This window comes from Hylobates moloch, unplaced genomic scaffold, assembly GCF_009828535.3.
Source record: "Hylobates moloch isolate HMO894 unplaced genomic scaffold, HMol_V3 SCAFFOLD_6, whole genome shotgun sequence".
NCBI classification, from domain to species: domain Eukaryota; kingdom Metazoa; phylum Chordata; class Mammalia; order Primates; family Hylobatidae; genus Hylobates; species Hylobates moloch.
The window spans coordinates 7,332,343-7,353,223 of record NW_026652281.1 but is presented as its reverse complement, the minus strand read 5'-3'; the positions used below and the strand labels follow the sequence as shown (position 1 = coordinate 7,353,223).

The following is a 20,881-nucleotide window of genomic DNA, read 5'->3' as shown; positions in this document are numbered from 1 at the left end:
AACCTGGGAGACAGAGGAAATTAAGACACCTGCATGAATGTCCACAGTTACCCAAGAGGAGACGCCACTGGTCAGGGACTGGAGCGCATTCCAGGGGAGGGAGGCAAGTCCATCCTTTCTCCTTCTTTCTTCTTCAAAATGTATTGAATGCCTATGATTTTCTAGGCAGTTTTTAGGCACTCGGAATACATCAATGAATAAATAAGGCAAAGATCCCTATGCTTGTAGAACTGACATTCTAGCAGAAGAGACAACTAATATATAAATAAGTCACATAGTATTTTAGAAGGTGATATATGCAATGGGAATAGAAAAAGCAGAGCAGAATGAGGGCTAGATGGATGCTGGGGTCCTAGGTGGAGCAACTTGCTAGTGTTAAAATTTATCTGAGAAGTGGTTCCGAGAAACAGCGGCAGCAGTAGAGGACAAAGCAGCAGTCAGATGAGCCAGGAGTGTTCCTGGCTGTGCCATGCACGTGTCATTAATGTGAACACTCACCAGCGTCTCTCAGTTCCTTCATCTTTAAAACAGGAATAAGGATATCTGCAATGTGGGGAAGTGGGAATGATTAAATATCATTGATTTGTTTATACTGCTCCTCTTTAAAATGACAACATCGCCACAAAGGAGTTGAAATAGTCAACAGTGTATGGAGAGCACCAAGCACAGAGACTGGCACACGTTGGGTACTCAGTACACGTTTATGTTGGTACTCAGAACAGGAAGAGCTTATATGTTGTGCTCTGATAATGCCTCAGACACTGTTCTAAATGCTTCACGGATATTAGCACATTTAATCCTTACAACCCTTTGGGGTAGGAACTAATTTATGTCCATTTTACAGATAATGAAACTGAGGCACAGAGAATGTAAGTAATCTCCCCACAGTTTTATAATTAGTTAATGATGGAGGCAGGATTTTAACACAGGCATCCCGCTTCTGGAACTGCACTGCAGTTATTTTCAGAGCCCAGGCTATGGAAAGAAACCATTCATTTATTCATGGAAGACATTTTTATTGATTATCTGCTACATGACAGGTCTGTGATCAGCACTAAAGCTATAGAAATGAAAGACATAGAGAGGGTTCCTACCCCAAAACATTCTTGATGTAAATGTGAGACTCACACTGTAACCACCGTAAGGATTTTGGTCTGAAAAGACATTCTTCATTAAGGATTATATGTTTATGCCCTGGATTTCCTAGATCTGGTCCTGAATGTAAATATACCATTTTCTTATTGGAGTATAACCACCAATGTTTGACTGCAAAAAATCTGGTAGATTATTTTCATTCATATGAATATGCCTGCCCTTTCTCTGGTGGAGTCTGTCCCAGTAAGTCTGTGAGACCTGCCTCTACCAGTGAGGGGTGAGCTTGGTGACTTTTAACAATGATCTCCTCATTAGATGAGGCCATCAGTTACAGCGGAAATGATCATTATTGGAAAGCTGGAGACCAGCTGCTGTCAGAGAGGGATGGGCTCCTGTGGAAGGTTGCAAACTGATGACTACTTAATCCTTGAACTTCAGCAGCAACAATATTAGCTGAAGGTCTGTAATGCATTCACAGTTCTCATCTGACATTTTCCCCACATCATTATTTTTCTGGTTTTACTTTTAAATTCCCTATAGGATCATTGACATGAAATTCTGAGGGGGAATTTGGAACATTAATGACTGTTTAAGGCAAATGAGTAACTGTTCTTTCCAAGAGGAAATTGCCTTTATAATATTGGCATAAGGCTATTTTTAAAATTTATACTAATGAGATGATTCGAGGCAGATGACTGAATTTCCCAGGCTTGAAGTTGGCCCATGCTCGTTGGTGAATTCAGCCTTAGGGTGAGCTCTGTGGGGCCTTGCAAGTCTGGCTCTAGATGTAAGGGATCTGCCCTATCCATATTCCTTCTTTCCATAATTGGTTAGATCCTTGACCATTCAAACCTAGGCTTGGATGCTGGGCTTACAAGTGACACAGACAGTCATGGAGCTTGCTGACTACAAGGGAAGAATTTATCAAATAACACTACTTACAGATGTCTCAACTACAAACATGAATCAATGACTTGAAAGAAGGAGAATAGTATTCCCTAATCTTAAACAACAAAGGACTATGACCCTGTTTGGGGGTTGGGGATGGTCGTTGAGGGCTCCCCTAAAAATAAATACTTGCTCTGAACCTCAAATGAAGTGTAGGATTTAGAAAGGCAAAGGGTCAGGTGAAAGAAAATGGTTTCAGGAGGAGGGAAGAACAAGGGCTTGAAGGAATGTATGTTCTCCCTGGACCATCTGTGCTTCCTAATCCTTGGGATTGAACCTCCAGTGATATAGGAATGTGGGGCAAAAGGAATCATGTTCCTCACTAACTTTGTTCCCATCCATAGAACTGAAAGGGTCTGTCTTAGTGATGCCTATGGTTAATTGATATTGAGTTCTTACTACAGGACAGGCCCTGCTCCAGAGACTTGATGTGAATTAACTTACTTGACCTCCACAGACATTTGCCTCACCCCATTGAAACAAGCAACATTAACAGCAATCAAAAGATTACCCAGGGCCATAAGGCTATGTAATACAGCAATATATGCAATATAAAAAAAAAAACTTGAATCCTTCCAAATGTCTGTCAAAAGTACACAGGTTGAATAAACAATGGAATGTCTACACAAATGAGTACTGTGCAGCTCTAAAAGGGAATGAGGAATATGACTATAGACTATTTGGGATGATGTTCAGATATATTTTTAAGGTGGAAAAAGTAAGATGGAGAAAATTGTGTGTTATATTACTGCCTATCTTTGGGGGGTTACACATTTATATACAAATTTACTTTTTCAAAAAATAAACGTTAAGTTAAATCATTTTTTTAAAAAATAGTCACTGTTCAAGTTATCTTTTTTTCTTTGTATAAACAAGGTCTCATTCTGTCACTCAGGCTGGAGCACAGTGGTGTGATCAAAGCTCAATGTAGCCTTCACCTTCTGCTCAAGGGATCCTCTTAACTTAGCCTTCTGAATATCTGAGACTACAGGTGTGCACCGCCACACCTGGCTAATTTTTAATTTTTCTGTAGAAATTGGGTCTCCCTGTGTTACCCAGGTTAGTCTTGAACTTCTGGGCTCAGGCCATCCTCCCACCTTGGCCTCCCAACGTGCTGAGATTATAGGCTTGAGCCGCCAGGCCCAGTCTATCTACTTATTTTGAAGCAAATTAGTGCCTTAAAATGTCAACACCATTTTATTATTGTCTCTCACAGTGTAGGGATTGTCTGGGCTCCGCTAGGTGGATCTCAGGGTTTCTCATGGGCTTGCAGTCAGTGGCTGAGGCTAGAGTCATCTGGAAGTGTGCTCACTCATAGACCTGGGTGTGGAACTGAGAGACAAAGCTCTGAGGGTTGAAGCTGAAACTGCTAAGGCTGCCTTGACATCTCTCTATGGTCTCTCCAGCACCAAGGCTTACAGGTAGCTGTATGTTTTACAAGTTGGCCTGAGGCTCTAAAGATGCCTATTCCGAGACAGAGGCTGGACAAGCTGTGCTACCTTTTATGACTTAGTCTCAGAAGCCACACTGTGTCACCTTTGCCACATTTCTTGTTTTCTTGGCAGATATAAGGTCCACCGAGGTTCAAGAAAGGTGGGGCAGCAGGGGACGGGGATAGACTTTACCTCCTAGTGAGGAAATGATAAGATCTGGAAGAGAAGGTATGGCAAAAAATATTGCTGTGGCCATTACTGGAATATAGAATCTGACGCAGTTACCTTAAAGTGAAAAGCATGAAATCAGGCTGAAAAAATAGGGAAAAAAAAAATCACGTTGTTTTTTTTTTTTTTTAAATTGTTTCATAAATTTGAAAACAAAATGAAATAAAAAGGCTATTCTAAAATTCAAAAGTCAGAGAAACAGTTGAACCTAAGTGTGTACTCAAGATGATGGCATAGCCACTTGAGAGGAACTACTCCTAGTTATTCTAAAACACAGTTATTTGACTGTATCCATTAAAGGCAATTGAAAACCAAAAACCAAAACAACTGCAAAGGGAAATGTTAAAGTATTTTCAATAATACTGCTTTTGGAGGTAGTGTTGGTATATTTATTGATATATAAAATATAGTATAATGTTCATATTGTGTGTATCGAAAGATATATATGTTAATTTGGAGACCTAGAATATTGAAGTATGGGAGGAAGAAGATAGAGATATAAGACCAGTGAGATTAATTTAAAATGCTAGAGAATTGGAAATGGGATTGCATATATGAATTTCTTAGGTGTTTTATCTTAAAAATTCCTGTATTCTCTTTCTACTAAAAAGGCCTAGAAATAGTGACCAACCCAATAGCAATGAACTTCCTTCGCAAATAGACTGTGGTCACTAGTAATCATTTTCTAGCAAAAGAAACCAAGCTCTCTTGAGAAAATGATTGAGTTTATATTTGAGGCAGGAAATAAACCAGAAGAATCTGTAAAATCTTGTCATACCAAGAAGCAGAGAGGCTATGAGATGTCATTAGGGTCATGTCATTTAAAGAAGCCAGTATTAGTAGCTCAAAGATGAGATAGTTTGAGCCTGAAAACAAAATAATTAATTTCAATTGATTTAAATATACTAAGTCTGTTTAAATACATAAATACATTAATTCATAATGATAGGGGAAAAACAAAATTATGTATAGGTTACCTTCCAAAGATGATAGAGACCATCTCATTATTTTAGAAACGGAAAGAAAAAAAAAACCAACACTTATCCTGCCTTTGTTTTCAGAATTCCATGTAGAGATAATTAACTAGTTGATGAAGAGAGTTTCTCTTCCTAGGTAATAAGCAATGAAGAAATGGCAGAATTAGAATATAATGAATTTGCAATTCTTACTAAATATATATCTTAATATATCTAGGCAATAACCGTCAATAAAAAGAAAGACCACCTGACATTTTTATCTCCTGAAGTAAGTTCCTGACCTAGTCTTGAGCCAAAAATATTGCGCCTGAATCTGATCCAGCCTCCAGGATATATCTATTTATAGGAAACACAGTGGACAGGTGAACATGTTAAATGACACCACAGAGATGCAATCTGCAAACTTCCACTGTGGAAACAATCCAAATGATACAACACAATGTTGCAAAGACAAAATAATGATATATGAACAAGAGGCTGGGTGAATTAAAAAGCATAAGAGATGTATCAATCATAATTTTTGGTTCCAATTTGGATTCTGATTTAAAAATAGACTGCAAAAATATTGTTAGAACAATATGAACAAAGACTAGATGTTTGTTGCCATTTAGAAATTCTCATTATTTTTTGTTCAGTTATGATAATGCATGGTGCTTCTGTTAAAGACTTTCAATCTTTTACAGATACCTTCTAAATATTTATAGATGAAATCATAAGATCTAGAATTTTTTTTAAGACAATCTGTGGGAGGGGTTAGTGGATGGGTGCTCAGGTGAGCCAGTGGTAGCTGTGAGTTTAATATTGAGGTTGAGTGATGGATGCAGAGAAGTTCATCATATGATTCTCTCTGCTGTGACGTTTTCTTGAACTCTCCAGTGCTAAAAATTTAGCCAAAAACATTAACAGGGACAAAGAACTTTCTTTTTCCAAGGGCTTTCTATCCATGATTTTAAGAAAATGGTCAGACAGCACAGGCGTGTTTTACCTTAGCCCTTCCAAAGCAGTGAGGTTCACCCACTCCTCAGCCACCCTCCCTGACTTTGTTTTCACAAGCCGAATTCATTAGGAAAATACTAGGAGTCTACTTTGTATTGTGCCATCTTTTAAATAATGCCACACTTTCTAGTAGAAAAGCACCTCATTCTTTTTCTTGATGCTTCAAAAAAACAAAATGAAACAAGAACTTCTCATTAGCTGAAAGTGTTTTTATCTAGTGAGAACTGAAATCTTCTTGACCTATTTCCTCTTAGATCTAAACAATATTAACTTTTTTTTTTTTTTTTTTTGAAACAGAGTCTCCCTCTGTTGCCCAGGCTGGAGTGACTGCAGTGGCACAATCTTGGCTCACTGCAACCTCCACCTCCTGGGTTCAAGAAATTCTCCTGCCTCAGCTTCCCAAATAGCTGGGATTAAAAGCATGCCCTACCATGCCTGGCTAATTTTTTGTATTATTAGTAGAGGTGGGGTTTCACCATGTTGGCCAGGATTGTCTCAATTTCCTGACCTCAGGTGATCCACCCACCTCAGCCTCCCAAAGTGCGGGGATTACAGGTGCAAGCCACTGTGCCCAGCCTTAACAAATTTTTTTTTTTTTTGAGACAAACTCTCACTGTGTCACCAGGCTGGAGTGCAGTGGTGCTATCTTGGCTCACTGCAACCTCCGCCTCCGGGGTTCAAGTGATTCCCCTGCCTCAGCCTCCCAAGCAGCTGGGACTACAGGTGCACACCACCACAGTGAGCTAATTTTTTGTATTTTTTTTTAGTAGAGTTTGGGGTTTCACCATGTTGGCCAAGATGGTCTCAATCTCCTGACCTCATGATCTGCCCACCTCAGCCTCCCAAAGTGCTGGAGTTACAGGCTTGAGTCACTGCGCCTGGCCCAACAAATATTTTTAAGATGCGTTGTCTACTAACAGAGAGATGCCTCTGATTCTGAAGTACTTTGCTATAAACAGCCACACAATAGCGAAATTAAATCTTGAAATCAGAGGGTTGCTTTCTCGTGAAGTTAGACTGCTTGGGAATTGCAGTGGCTTCTATATGGCAGGTGCTTAAATTGTCCAAGTTGAAATTCTAATTTTAATAATGAGTAGGGATGAGAGCATGAAATGGTTGTGTGTTTATTTCCTACCTGCAATATTGAATTCAATCCCAAACTTGAAGCATTGATGAAATTGAAACACGTTGGTAATTTTAAATCGTTCAGTTCTGTACATGATCAGAATCCTAATCATTATTAAACTAGGTGTTTCTATTATATGCATATGTATAAAAAGTCCTCCAAAATGTTAAAGTACCTTGCTCATCTGAGTAATAGAGTCCCAATCACTTCCAGATTGAAGCACTTATGGGGGGAAAAGGCGAAGTGCTCCAGTAATTTTAAATTGCTTCGTACAATGAAGAGTGCCTGTGAATTACTGAATGTGGTAATTTGTTCCATAAGCTTTTTTGATTTGTAAGTAACGTAGTGGATTTGCTGGTGAAACAGTTTGGCAGGTTCCTCAGATAATTTAGAGATATTGAGCATACACATCTAAATGTGATTAAAATGTGGTGTTAGCAGACATTGACCACAGGAAGGGTGAGGCAGGTTTTCAAGTTACAGCAGCTAGAGAAGCTGAGAAAGACTACAGTCGACTCTCAGGGGACTTGGGAAAGGTACTAAGAATGCACAATTGAGCTAATTACAGTAAAATGCCACATGGCTGGCTTTGGAAAGATTCATCCAGTCCCTGGCGTGTTTTGCTTATCCTCTGCCTGATGATAAAATAGGGGTTATTTCTATCAGTGGACACATTTGGCCTATATCTTATTCAGGCAACACAGCCTTAGCCTTGTTCTCCTGGTGCTAATTATTTTTTTAAAAAAATAATACTGTTAATATAGTAAAATGTAGTTGTTGGACTCTTAGAAATCGATAAAGTTTAGGTTTGTAATTTTCCAGGCAGAGAGATAGTGGCATAAGCATCGTGTGAACTGCTTTCTAATAGGATGTCTTCATCTTTACTATTTGGCATAATAATGTATTGGTTGGACTCAAGAGGGCTTTAGGTACTGGATCTGGAGGCATTGGGTGTCTTTAAGGTATGAAGGGGTCAAGCAAATGTCTGCCACTCAAAGAGTGAGGGAGGTGGAGCCAGAAGTTCTGTACAAAGAACCTCACCCAATGATGGGGAGAGGCTGTGTGATGAATTTCATGATGCAGTGATGATGTGAGTCTTGGGCTCTGTAAGTGAGGGTGGATAGAAGAGTAGGTCCCTCCCTTTTTAGGAGTATACTGTGGACTAGAGTCAATCTGTAGACAAAGCTAGGCTAACTTCCTACTGGGCGATGTCTGAGCCCTTTCATCTTTGACCTCAAGAAAGTCACTATTGTTGGTAAGGTGAGAAAGGACATGGAACCTCTGGGGAGAATCTGACCTAAAATGGCTTAATAAAGATTCTCAGCATGAATGCCCATTTTTACTTGATGAAAATAGACCCGATAGTGGTTGGGTTATTTGAGGAGAACAATAATGGTAAAGGGAAAATAGTAGTGAGATTTATGGTATAGGATGGTCAGATGTGGTATGAGTATGACATGGAGCCAGAAGTGCCTGGTCATTCACTGATTTGTCACACTGATGGAGTTAGAATACTCTGCCTTGCAAGGCAGAGTAGGAGTAGAGTATCCAATCATCCTGGTTTGCCCAATTGTGTCCCACTTTTGACTCAGAGAGTCTCACGCTCTGGGAAACCTCTCAGTTCTAGACAAACAGAGACAGTTGGTCATCCTACTGTGAGAGGTTAGAGAGGAAGCACTTTCTGGATGGGTTGAGTCTGATAGGCTCAGTTGTATTTGATTAGACAGGTTTCTATGAGATCAAGGTTTTCAGTACCAGCACGGAACCATTTCTGGAGCTATGTTGAGGAAGACAGGGCAAGGGTTAGAGAAAACTTTGGGCCGCAACATTGCCTCTGCCGTGAAAACTCTTTTTACGTCGGTTTCACACACTGTCAGCCCTTCGTATCCACAGGCTCCACATCTGCGGATTCAATGAACTAAGGATCAAAAATATCCTCTAGCCAGGTGTGGTGGATCACGCCTGTAATCCCAACACTGTGGGAGGCCAAGGCAAACAGATGACTTGAGGCCAGGAGTTCGATACCAGCCTGGCCAACATAGTGAAACCCCAATTCACTAAAAATAGAAAACTCAGCTAGGAGTGGTGGCGGGCACCTGTAATCCCACCTAATCCCAGCTACTCAGGTAGCTGAGGCATGAGAATCACTTGATCCCAGGAGGCAGAAGTTGCAGTGAGATCACACCACTGCACTCCAGCCTGGGCAACAGAATGAGGGTCTGTCTAAAATAAAAATAAAAATATATGTGTGTGTGTGTGTGTGTGTATATGTATATGTTTGTGTGTGTGTATATATATATACACACACACACACACATTCAAAGGAAAAAATAATACAATAAAAATAATACAAATAAAAAATGCAGTACAACTATTTTCATAGCATTTACATTGTATTAGGTAGTATAAGTATCTAGAAATAAAGTATACAGGAGGGTATATATAGGTTATATGTGAATACTATGCCATTTTACATAGGTTATTTTGGTATTTGAGAAAAATCCTGGAACCATTCCCTCACAGATACCAAGGGATAACTGTGCTAACCTTTTAGGTGAAGTTTCATAGACCAGAGACTTCCACAGTGAACACAAGATTGGATACCTTAGGCTAGAGCGATGGACTTCAGAAAAAAGGTGGAGACACGGAATTTATGGATATGAAACAATACATTGTCCAGAAGTAAGGGTGGTCCATGGAGACTGGTTGGAGCTGGATGGGAGAACATTATCTTCATGAGTCAAGTCACTCTGTGTTGGCAATATATGTACATGAGTAGACTGGAGAGACTGAGGAGGCACAATTTGACGAGGAACACATCTTTTATTTCGACTTAATTTTCTTTTTATCCCTCTCCTTCTGCCCCAGGGTTCTTCTCCGTGTGGATCACATTAAGGGAGCGTATAACCTTTCATACCTCCCGACTAGGATGATGGATATGGAAATACACACTTTGGGAGCCCTGTCTGCTTCCCTGTTAAGCCATTGACTATTATATACTCTTGGGCTTGAAACACCTTCCAGGCTGGAGGGGCCAGTATTGCATTTACTTTTATCCCATTTCTGTTTTCACGGCTACCCAAGAGGAAATAATTTGATTTGGGGCTGCAGGGGGTAGGGTGGAAAAGTGCAGTCAGAAGATAGAGAAAATCAGCAAGAAGATCACTGAAAGAGAAGGAGGGGGAACCAACCAGCTACGTTTTCCTGCAACATGAGTTAATGAAATTCCGTTCCTTCTTACACAGCTGTATTCGGTTTGTTTTACATTGTTTGGTGTGTAAAAGGATTTGGCTTTGCGTTACAGAACTAATTGCTTACTAGATATTACATGGATATCAAAATACTTTATAAATATTAATTAATCTTCACCTAATTCCCTGGCAAGCACAAATAACCAGTGGCATATTTATTGAATGTGAAAGCAATAATCTGATTCTTAAAGATTTGTTTTCTCTGCTGAAGCTTTCTCATCATTTCCATGTGTCAAAATGCCTCACCTCCTTTGAGGACCATATCAGATAGTACTTCCCTAACAATTGTTAGGAAATTAGTAATAAAGACGATGTTTAGAGCAACCAACATTATTATTTGCTGAACTTTCTTCCTTTGCCAAGCTCTTGAGTAAACACTTCATAGATGTATCTCATTAAATCTCACAGCAATCATACAATAAAAATGTTATTGTTACTATGTTTTTTTCCCCCAGATGAGGGAGCAAAGTTTCTGAGAGCTGAATGGTGGCAGGGCTGGGATCCATAGCCCATTCTGTATGCATGTGAAATTTATAATAAAAGCCACTATCTTGCACCTTTTCTGATTCACACTACAGGGAGGACACTTGGTACTTATTGATAACTCCATTCATTTATCCATTCAAAAATATATGTTTGAATGCAAGTACTATGAGAGGTACTGTGCTAGGCTCTGTTATGACATACCTGGTGTTGACTCTTGAGTAGGGATGACAGAGCTTAGCATCTTTTCTCTCCTGAGATTCATCATGGTCCCCGTGGGCAGTGAACAGTGTTGTTGTCGCACTATGAAATGGGTATAGTGCCTGGCACAATGACCATTTCTTGAACAAATGGGGAGTGATACAGTGAAAGGAAAAAGAGGATCTACAGTGTCGTTTGCTTGTAAATGGTGAGGGGTGGGAGCAGTTAGAAGATGGAAGGATGTGCTCTCTTCTTTCCTAACACTCATCTTAATGTAATGACCTGCTCAATGTCTTCTCAGCTTGACATGCCATGATGGCATGGACTATGTCTCTTTCTTTTTGCACTTTATACCTGTATTGACACGTTTGTCAGATAGACCAATGCCTTGTTCTATGCATAAAGGAAGGCCAGTAAAAATAGTCTTACATGCATGTTACTGTGACCAAGAAGATAATCCCAACCTGGGCGTAGCCTGGCTCTTGTCTGAAATGCGCAGTACTTTTATATGACAAGATATAGAATAAGTCATTGGAAGAAAAACTGTCCTATTACTATATTTTATATAAAAGTGTATCTGGTGTTATAATGGGCCTGGTATACAGAGGGTGCTTAGCAAATCTTCCGCAGAGCCGAAACTGAGCTGAAGCTACAGCCCCCTTCTCTGCTTGCTCTCCTTTATTCTCTAGAGCCCTGCTTCCCAATCTGTGGTCCATGGACCAAGCAGCTTCAGCATCAACTGAGCACTTGTCAGAAATGCAGCACCTAGGCCCCGCACCAGACCTGTTGAATAGGAATCTACATTTTCACAAGATTCCAGGTGCTTTGCATACACCGTGGCATTTGAGAAGCATTAATCCAGGGTCTTCTTTGCAGTCAGTGATGGTGATTTGCCAATCATTAGCATTTCAGAAACCCCAGACTGAAACCATACATTTATCCTTAGCTAGGTCGGTATCAAGTTTCTCTGCTTTCAGCCAGAATCCTAACAATTGAGCTTGGTTGATTATCTAAGAAGCTTCTATTTGATAATTATGTATATTTCTTTTTTTTTCAGTGCTGGGGGTTGGGAGATCCTGGGAAATGATGTAACTATTGCTTAATAAATGCAGTTTGCTTGGAAGACCAAAATCTTTCAAGTAATGAGAAGCATCAAAGGAAACAACTCCAACAACAACACAAAGGTTTCCTGACAATAAAGGGGCTGAGGTGAGGACCCCAGCTGTGGACCACACTACCCGAAGAGAACCAACGACCAAATCAATACGTGACAAAATAACAATCACATCCAGGTCATTTCACTTATGAGACAGAAGAGGAAGAAAGAAAACAATTCTCAGATACAAATATTTCTGCTGCTCCACATTGTTCCATGGGGCCAGGATTGTGAAGTCAGTCTTCCTAATGATTAATGGAATTTCTCACCTTTTGTTCAAATGACTTGGCCCCTTTGGTTTTTAAATGACATCTAAGGGCAAAACAGACCCAAGACTTTGTGGAATGACATTCCAGGAAGGAACCATATCTAGGTAAACCCATGCTCACAGATTCCCTCTGTTAATGGTGAAATTATATCAAAGATGACCTTTTGAAAGAATAAAACTCTTTATCACATGGAATGTGGTAGCTATAAAAGATCAACACTTGGAAGCCAGAGCAAAGTCCCACATATGATAAATTAATTAGAATAGAAGTTACACAAAACCTCGACCTTCTGTGTGACCCTTATCTTATAATTACCTCTTCTTTAAAAGCAGAATGGAATATTTTATGTATGAAGATGTTACTGTTGACCCCAAATGCATTAAGAGTCAAGGAGACATTTTTCACATATTGAAAATAAGATTTGATTGAGTGCTTGCAAGTGGCCTAGTGAAATCTCATTAAACCACTGTTTATTTTAATACTTGATAAATGGCAGAATATTAACCATTAATTATGAATATGAAACCAGTTAGAGAATAAGTTTTGCAATATATAAGCTTGATTTTCAACCCTAATTAATGCACTGTCTTTTTCATGGTTTCCAGTGTTTTAGAGCAAGTAGGTACGTATGACTTAGGTGTGACTTTTCATCTCTTCTTCCTCCTCCTCTCCTTCCTCCTTCTCATCCTCCTTAATGTGTTGCTCTACCAACATGGTTGTAAAAATCTGGATGAAAATAAGAAAATACAGTCTATTAAACGTAGTTATAGGCTGTCACTATCCACAGTTATAATTAGATTTATAAATCGTGTGCAAGATTCCCAGCAGAAAAAGATGAATCTTAAACATTCTTTTCAACTATTATCACCACAAAGTGAAACAAAACAAAATATAGCAACAATATGAAATTGCTTCAGTAACATTGCCATGTTACAGTAAGCTTTTGCATCTGGATCAGTCAGCCTGGTACAAATAACTGTATATTCTGAAATGTAAATGGATAGAAAGATAATGAGCTTCTTGAGCATCTACTGGGTGACAACCGCTGAAATAGTATCTGAATTTAACTGCACCAAGGAACATAGGCAGATTTTGATTCAGATGACAGCTTCCATTATTTGGCAGCAGATGCTTAAGAGGCTGTGTTGGGAGGATTCTGATGTTGGATCCAGCCTACATCATAGAACTGCAGCCATGGATTAGCAATGTGTGTTATGTGAGTGAGCTGCAAAAATATGCCACAAAATTCCCATCTTACAGTTATACCTTTTTACGCTGAAATGAGTCATTGTGTTATGGTAACATTCCCAGATGGCAGACAGAAGGAGAGCCAATGTGAGAGACCAGTGGACTCAGACCCGTCTCCCAAGAGCCTTGTCTAATTCATCTAAAAAACAAATGTTTCGGATATTCAGGGTTTTCTGATTTCAAATGTGTTCATACCATGAATAATTATGTAGCACTTCCTTACTGTGTGCTAAGGACATTAATGTGCTTCTTCTTGAATCCTTCCAATGACCCTGCAAAATAATTCTCACTGACGTTTTCATGGAGGTATCCAATTTCTGCTCTTATGGAAAAGAAAGTGCCTCCGTGGAAGTTGCATAGATAGTAAATTGTGGTGTGGGGATTCAAAGCCAGGTTTGCTTGATTTCACAGTCTAAACTCAACCCAGGAACCCAACAGCCTCTTGCTACGTGATTCTGATCCCCATGAACTCACTATGTTGTCAAATGCTGAGTTTGGAAAGCATGGTCTGAATGCATCATTTCTGGACCTCCCTTAACGATTCCAGGGCTTTCCGTTGCTTGTGCAGTTAATGAAGATGGAAAATGATTCTCTTACCTCCCTCTCTGTTCTTCCATTTGTCCAGGGAATAGCCTAATGTCAACCTAGTGACTTCATGGAATCTGTTTTCAATCTACTCCATCCTTGTCTAGAATTCTCAGGGGACCCTTAAGCCAGAACCGGGGTTGAAGGAAGCCCTGGCTCTGTGCAAGTCCACAGTACAGCAGCTACTGGGGAGGGAAAACGTTGTATGGCTACGGTGAGGGTTTCTTCACGGTTGATGCGATTATAATGTGAAAAGATTGACATATGAGCCCAGAGCAGATGAATAATAATGCTACTGGCATTTTGTATTGAACAAAATACCTTTCTCGAGAAATGTATTACTTACCTTGTGGGTGCAGAATTGTCTCTGAAGGCAATCAGTTTAGTCACTGGCCCGTGACTATCTCATTTTTAATAAATAATAATTTTCTCGATTTAGTGCTAGCCAGCTCATCTGCTTTCAAAAGATAGGATATGATTGCTTTGTATTTTTTATATTAATAACCCTCAGCATGAGAGGAGTAACTCGATGCGCTGAAGGCAAACTACTGGACCCTGGGAGATCCATTTCTTCTCACCAGATAGGCTGACGCATCTTTCAGATGAATTTAAAGGTCAGTGCCGTGTGCATGAAAAGCAGGGGCCGGCATTAGATGGCTGAGCTTTAGTCAATTCTTGGTCATTTGTATTGAAACAGAGGCAAGAGAGAGATTTCAAAACCACCATGAGGAGGCCCCTAAACACGCAGGCATTTCTTTCCTTTATCTGTCTATTCACAGAGCATCTACTCAGGGCCAAGGAGGAGATCAGGTTTATCAGACCTAGTCATACAGCCAGAAGAAAGATTCCCCCTCTAAAAAAAAGAAAAGAAAAAGAATACAGAGGTACCTTCCATTGGTGAAGCATAGTCATTAACAGCATAAGCTTTGCAGTCACCGACAGCCCAGAGCCGCTGTGGGTCGAGTTATACCTTCCGTCTTAGCAGCTGACCAGCTTTGGGTCTGAGCCTGTTTCTTCACAGTGGTCAGCCCCCTTGTCCGCCTGATAAATGTCTGTCTGCTCCACAGAAGTGAGCTTGCTGGGTCCAGGAGCATGTTCATTGGAGATTTTGTACAATATTATGCTCTGGAAAGGGGTCTGCAAACTCTGATCTGAGGGCCAAGTCCGGCCTGCCACTTGTGTGTGGACAACTAGCAAGCTAAAATGGTTTTTACATTTTTAAGTGGTTGCATTTTAAATGCTTATATAATGGCTACATAAAATCCTTAATTTTGCCTCTTGGCCCACAAAACCTAATATATTTACTGCTGGCTCTTTAAGGAAAAGTTTGCTAAGGCATGCTCTGGAGTCATCAGAGCCACATATATAATTTTAAATTTTGTGACAGCTCTGCTAAAAGAAGTAAAAAGAAACAGGTGACGTTAATTGTAATGTGTTTTCTTTAACCCAATATATTCAAGTAGTATCACTGCAACGTGTAGGTAATATAGAAATCGCGAATGAAATATTTTACATTCTTTTCTCATATCATGTCTTTAAAATCCAGTGTGCATTTTGCACTTAACAACACCTCTTAATCTGGACTCACCACATTTCAGAGTTTAATAGGTACATGTGACCGCTGGCTGCCACGTCGGACAGTGGCAGCTCTAGAGAGCTGGAACAAATTTATGCTCCTTCTGACATTCACAGGGAATGCTCTGTATAAATCCTGGTGTCTTCTTCCTTTTAAGGTCACATAGCACCTGGATTTAAACTCCAAAGCTACCCCAATTTTAGCTGGAGGGACCATATTCCAAGCTGCAAATATTGTACCCACCGAGTAAATTTCCTGGGATGTGCTTCCTGGAGAAAGTGAATTCAGTTGCCGTAGGCCTTGATTTGATAAAATGCTCCTCTTTCTGGCCTTACCCTTGCTCAATCATTTCCAATTCCGCTGCTGGTTATTTTACACACCAGGGGCAGTAGGTGTATATAGTCCTATGCTCCCAGCTTATGAGGAAACGCTCTGTCCCTCCACAGCCCTGATCAGTGGCCTCCCTGCTCCCGTTCTCCAGATAGAAGTTTCCTTAGTTTGGCTGGTCCCAACTCATGCTCAGGAGGAAGCCAGAACTGCCCTGCTGTGATGATCAATCCATATGCATGCTTGCCTCCAGCAAACCAAGGACATTTAATTCTTGGCCAGAGTCTCATCAGCTCCATCAGTCTATGACAATAAAATGAATATATGTCTTGATCACACCAGGAAGTCTCTGCTACCAACACCCCCAGGAGAAAACAGCTCCAGGCTCTTGGGCCTCCCATGTAGCAAAGCCTCATTGCTCAGGTCCCGCATGTCAGAATTTGGCATGATTCACTCACAGCATGTGTCATGTGTATCTGGTAGAATGTTTGAAATGCATTCTTCCCACGTGGTTTTTCAGGGCCCTAAGTTTGAATATGAGCTTTGTGTGTGAAAGATGATTCATTTTGCATTTTATTTGTTTGTTTTTGTTTTTTGGAGATGGAGTTTCACTCTTGTTGCCCAGACGAGTGCAGTGGCGCAATCTCCGTTCACTGCAACCTCCACCTCCTGGGTTCGAGCAATTCTCCTGCCTTAGCTTCCCAAGTAGCTGGGATTACAGGTGCCCGCCACCACTCCCAGTTATTTTTTTGTATTTTTAGTAGAGACTGGGTTTCACCATGTTGAGCAGGCTGGTCTTGAACTCCTGACCTCAGGTGATCTACCCGCCTTGGCCTCCCAAAGTGCTAGGATTACAGGCATGAGCCACTGTGCCTGGCCAAGACATAATTATTAATATTAACAATGTTCATCTCAGTATACTGCCTAAAATTACATGATACACCAAAGTGGGTGTATGTATCCCACTTTGAGGAATACTGATGAGAAAAGATGTTAGGCCTACAGAGATCTTCATCTTCAGAAGAGCACAGATAAGTTCTGGGATAACGGAAATGACAGCATCTTGGCATTTTTTACTCCTGCCTTCAAACAGCAGACATCACAGCCCATGATGATAAGCCCGCTGATGCTGACTTCCTGCATTCTGTGGTACACCTGGGCTCAACTTAGAAAGGCTCTACCCCAACTCTCACTTCTTCATGGCAAGACCAGGCAAATTCATTTCTGCCCGTAGTCATTCTAATCTGGATTTTCATAACCCAGCTTTCCATTCTCCAAGTGTGACTTTCATTTATAGGACAGAGTTATTCAGTCAGTGAATATGCAGTCCCTTTAAAAGGATATTTATCACCCTTGAAGAATCTTATTGCCAAATCTTAATAGTCTTTCTTATAACAAAGGCTCAAATTCACTATCAAGATTAAGAGGTGGAGCTTGAATGAGCTTTGCTGGAGCATCTCATGATAAAATAGATTAAAGTCTTAAAATGGGCAACCCATCGAGGTGGAAGTCAAACAAATATGCAAAAGCATCCCTGTATTTTCCGCAGGCAGTTTGGGCACTGTGGGTGAGCCCAGAGGGTGAATGGTGGGAAGTGGGAGTTAGGCCACGTGGATTTTCCCTCAGGCTCAGCGGGATGACCTCCCGTGAGAAGCTGAAAGTATCTTAATTACTTTACCTGTAAAATAGTGGTGGTGAGGATGGGGAGAGCTTGCCTACCTCAGAGGCTTGTGGTGAGGATTACAGGGAAAAGTCCATGTAAAGTGCTCCCCCCTGGTTTCTGGCATAGAACAAATGAATGAAATTCAGATCCACCATTTATGTCAGAGGTCCCCAAGACCACTCCCATGTTCCTTGATCCCCTAGTCCTAGGAGGTCCTAGAGGTCCCCAAGGCCACCCCCAGTTTCCTTGATCCCCTAGGAGGACTCATGGTTAAGATTTATTACAGTGAAAATATACAAAGCAAAATCAGCAAAGGGCAAAGGCCTATTAGCGAAGTATGGAGGAAATCAGTTACAATATTTCCACAATCCCCTCCCAATGCAGTCACTCAGGATGTGCTTAACTCCCCCAAGCAACATATGGTGACAGCGTGTGTGAAATGCTTTCTACAGGGGAAGCTCACTGGAGACTCAGTGCCCGAGTTTTTACTGGAAGCTCATCGAGCTGGTCACATAGGCACCCTCTGCCTGATACATAGCAATATCCCTGACTCCCGGAGGAAAAGCAAGAGTTCAGCATAAACCAAATAGTTCATACAAATATTAGGCGCTTGAAGCCACTCTTACCAGTTTTGGGGGTGGGAATACTCTCCAAGCCCAAGTTCCCAGATGCCAGCCAAGGGCCAACCTTTCAAGCAGGCCTTTCAACATTGCAATCTGCAATCTGCTTCGTAACTCTTTTCTTCCCAGGACTAGTGGTCATAAGGCCCCTACTAACTCTCTGGCGTCATCCCCAGTACCACCTGTTAACCAACCTGACATTCCTTCTATCACCCCGCAGATCCTGGCCCCAAAGCCTTACCTTGGTGCTAGCTGCTGCCTCTGTTTTGAAAGCTCTTCCCCTGAGTTCTCCATGACCAAGTCCTCACCCTTTTCATTGCAGATGCTTGCCTGTTCCCATCACTGAGTTCTAATTTCTCTAATGGAATTATCATTCTAAAATTATCCTTTGTCCTCCTTTTATTCTTGTTCATGGGTATCTCCATTAGAAGGAGGATATATTTTTCTGGCAGAAGAACATGCCCGTCCTATTTACTGTGTTATCACTAGTGTCCACTAAAGGGACGGACAGGTGGTAGGTGTTCAATATTTGCCTCATGGATATTGGGAATTGCTATATTTATTGTTCTGTGTCCCAAAGAACAAATGAAGCCCCCACATCCTTCCTGTTTATTGACTTAAAGTATTGTCTTTGAATGTTGAAAAAAGTTTTTAGAAAATGTTGAACTTACAGAGAAATTCACCAAAGTAATAGTAATATCATGAAGATGCTCAGTGCTTCTGGGCTTTCCAAATCTCATCTTTCCACAATTGTGCCTTTTCTGCTGGAGCCTAATTCAAAAAACTCCTGGTTCACAGAGGGCTGCTGGAGAAGTTGATGGTTTTGTTTATACTCAAAGTCATTGTGGGGACCTCTGCTTTCACCTTTTTGGCCTAGGTTGTCCCAGTACTTCTCTCGTTCTGTGATTGATGTCATAGGTGACAAGTGTGATGGGTCACTTCATTGGCCCCTCCAGGCTGCTTATTCTTTAGCTGACTTCACCTCGCTCTGGCCTTGTAAAAAGGTCCCTGTCCTCTGGCTTCCCGTGGGTTCAGCCCACAAGTGTGCAAACTTTCTCAAAGGGCCAGATAATAAATATTTCAGATTTTGCAGGCCATCCAGGCTCTGGGCAGCTACACTACTCTACTCTGCCATTGTAGCATGAAAGCGGACATACATAATAGGTAAACCAATGAGCATGGTCGTGTTCCAATAAAACTTTATTCACAAAAACTGACAATAGGCTAAGATGTGGCCCATGGGCTTTGATTTGCCAATCAATGGTTTAGCCAATGGAGGATTGGGACGAGAACTCGGAGAGGGGAGAATAAATCTCTGCAGGCTGCTGTGTCCTTCCACTGGGGGTTACAGTTCTTCTCAGGGAGCCCCCTCCATGTGGCCATTTCTTCTGGGTCTGGAAGTTGTTTCATTCCCTGGCCTTCTAGGCTTAGATGTGGGAAAGGTGCCCCATTATTACTGGCATGTTGCTTTATGCTGTGGGCCCCTTCTCCTGGACTCTGACTGTACTTTTGCTGGTTTCTGCATCCATCTCTTCTCACATAGCTCAATTTGAGTGTGCCGTCAATTTCCTGCTGGGATTAAGACATCTGGCAGTGCAGGGTTTCCTGGAATACAGAACCTCTAAAACTGAAAGCTAGACAGTCCCAGTAAATCAGGATGATTAATCTGCCTAACTCAAACCCAGCCCTGTATCCTCCCTTGGCGCTGCTCCAACTACCTTCATTCTGGCCCTCAGAGCCCCCCACTTGGATAACAGCTTTGCTGACCAATGAATAAATACAGTGGCCAGATGGGGTTTGTGGCCATCACCATGTGCACCTCTCTGCTGGAGCTTATTTGCCCTTGGAACAAAGTCTAGCTGATGTTTGACAAGCCAAGGAGACTCTAGTTTAGTCCCTCAGCCTACTGTAGAGGCTCTTCACTTTATCATATTTTACACTGCATAATTTTTGAAGATAATCCCTTCTCTTCCAAATTCTAGTATAGGAGAGGTACGCTATTTTTCCATAAGAAAAATCAGACTTACTTTGAAAGAGCAGTAGGATTAGCAGACACTTTGAAATATTACATTAATCCAACTTGGGTTGAAAATATCCAAAGGACTGACTCATGAAATTTCAGGTAATTGAACTTCTGGACTCAAACAGACATGAGAAGAAAAAGTTATGTTCCTTCAAACTATTTCAACTTAGATGATTTTTTCCTTTTTAGTTCAAAACCTGACAAAGGTTTGCTTGATGAGAAGAGGAGACCACCTTCCCCACACTGAAAGTTAACGCTATAATGATAATAGGAGGGCTTATGACTGAATCTGTATTGAGGTACACCGATTTTCTTTGCTTTTAGTGGCAAGCAGGTTTAGGAGGTTAGAGAAGAGGGTGATGTTTTGATGCTGTGGTGAAGCCAAGGGAGGCGATGTCCTTAGTCTGAGAAGACCAATATGAAGCCACCTTTATTGCTCTAAAATGTCTCTGCCTTCAAACAAGCGGGCTAAAGAGGGGGCGCCTGATCCTCTGAAAAGAAAAAAAAAAATAACTTGGCCGGGTGCGGTGGCTCACACCTGTAATCCCAGCACTTTGGGAGGCCAAGATTGGCAGATCATTTGAGGTCAGGAGTTTGAGACCAGCCTGACCAACATGGTGAAACCTCGTCTCTCCTAAAAACATGAAAGAAATAGGCAGGTATGGTGGCACGTGCC

At 41.1% G+C, this 20,881-nt stretch overlaps 1 protein-coding gene and 1 long non-coding RNA gene across 4 annotated transcripts in view; both read left to right on the top strand.

Moving 5' to 3' along the window:
* The window catches only part of LOC116470770 (uncharacterized), a 56,506-nt gene extending 46,463 nt beyond the window's left edge, over window positions 1–10,043 (top strand). Inside the window, exons 2-3 of the long non-coding RNA XR_004248661.1 lie at window positions 3,609–7,107; window positions 9,672–10,043. This is a non-coding gene — a long non-coding RNA (uncharacterized LOC116470770). The remainder of the gene's footprint in view (window positions 1–3,608; window positions 7,108–9,671) is intronic.
* Window positions 1–20,881, top strand: part of CDH13 (cadherin 13) — a 1,184,027-nt gene that overhangs the window by 201,371 nt on the left and 961,775 nt on the right. The window lies entirely within an intron of this gene.